Source organism: Cyanistes caeruleus, chromosome 9 (genome assembly GCF_971803275.1).
Source record: "Cyanistes caeruleus chromosome 9, bCyaCae1.hap1.1, whole genome shotgun sequence".
Lineage (NCBI taxonomy): Eukaryota > Metazoa > Chordata > Aves > Passeriformes > Paridae > Cyanistes > Cyanistes caeruleus.
In genome coordinates, this window is record NC_141709.1 from 26,534,708 (window position 1) to 26,536,534 (window position 1,827).

A 1,827-nucleotide genomic window follows, 5' to 3' on the forward strand; every position below is an offset into this window, starting at 1 on the left:
TTCAGTTTTCACCATCAGAACTGAAGTCCTGAAGATCCTTTTAGGCACAGGAGAAGATCAGGCCATTGCCTGTGGAATTGGTACCTTTCTTGATTATATAGGTTTATCAGATATATCAAATGACTGTATTCATATAGTTGTGCAGTGATAATTCATTTGGTACATGTGTGAAAGAGAAGTGACTCGGAGTGGTCTAGGAAACGCAAACCTATTGTGCACCTGCTGTTGGGGAGACATTTTTGGTCTGGATTTCTCATGATTCTTTGCTCAATCAGCAGCTGATCTCCTGGCTGCCATTCTGCTGGCTCTGCAGCACATGCCTACGTGCTGTACTCCAGGCTGTTCTTAAAGGAGATTGGCACAGCATAATATTCTCTATAAAAGAAACTGAGAGGCTGCGGGGCTCATTTTAAAATAACCCATTTTATGTAAAGGTGTATTACAAAAGAGGTTTTGTCACGTGTAGCTTCCCATTAAACAACTTATTGAACTTAGAATCATTTGGGTTGGAAAAGACCTCTAAAATAGATCATGGAGTCCATCCCTTCCAACTTGAGACTTTACACTGGAAGGATTTGCAGAGCTGTCTGAAAGGGGTGGGGAAAAGCAGATTTTTCAGTAGTGCTAGGTACCTTTCTGCTGGTAAATCTGCAGAGACTAAACTTTTGCTGAAACCTCACCCTGTAGCATCTCCTCAGGGGTGGACTGAAAGGGGCAAAGCTGCCCATCGGTTTTTTAGGAGCAAGCAGAGAAGACCATAATCATGCACTTGAGGAGTGCCTCAGTGTAAGATACCCCCCACTAGGAGCAATTTGTCCTTAGTAAGAAGAGCCAGCTCATGAGGGAGTTCTGAGGTCTCATGGAAAATCCTGTGTCTTACAACAGTGGGGACATCTGTGTGCTGCTGCCCAGGCTGAACTGGAGAGAAGGGGAGAGTTAAATGGAAAAAATGCTCAGTTCAGACCGGAGCTGCCAGCTGTTGTTACCGGTTGGCAGTTTCTGGCTGCCAGCATTTAGGAAAGTTGCAGCTTAGGGGATTACTTCCCTCCTCTGGTGTGAGGCACAGTACCAGTTCGGTCCCTGTTGTGGCACAGATGTCTCTGAAGGCTACGATCTGTGACAGCTCTGCTGGCCTTCTGCTCTGGGGGGCAACAGTTGGCTCCTTGGCACAAGCAGGTCATTTCTTCAAGCCATGGTGCAGCAGGATTTGGGGAGCCGGGGCTGTGCCCTTGTCACAGTCCAAACATCCCAGGGTTAATGGCTGATAATGAAAACTGCAAGAAATGTGAAGAGGATTTGCCTGATCAGGTAACAAAGGAGACAAAACATTAGATAATATAAAAATATTAATACGTGGTTTCATATGGCAGCAGTATGTACACTCTTATGATCTGCAGACCTTTATAAGCCTTCCAGTGGAGATAGGGGAGCACAGAAGAATTTAATCTTGGATCTCTCTGCTATTTTTCATGGATTGCTTAGCTTAAGATGGTGGATTTCAGCCTGTGTATTTGTAGAGTATTTCTGTTGGTAACAATAGGTGTCTTTATTGGGTCTTCTAATCTGCTCAGCTGAGGTATGCTCTATCCTCTTTGCTTTCTGCCTTTTAATGCCTTTTCCTTACCTTTCTGAATTGCAGATGCTCTTTGGGATAGGGAAGGGGGTGCTCTTGCCAATCTCTATGTGCCTTACTAAATAAAGAAAACCTTTAAACCTTCATCTGGAGAAATCTGAACCTGTTTCTGACATGAACTTGGTACATAAGCCGTTAAAAAACCGACATAAAGCACATTGGGTTTTTGTTTTTTTTTTTCGTTTTTTTTCCAG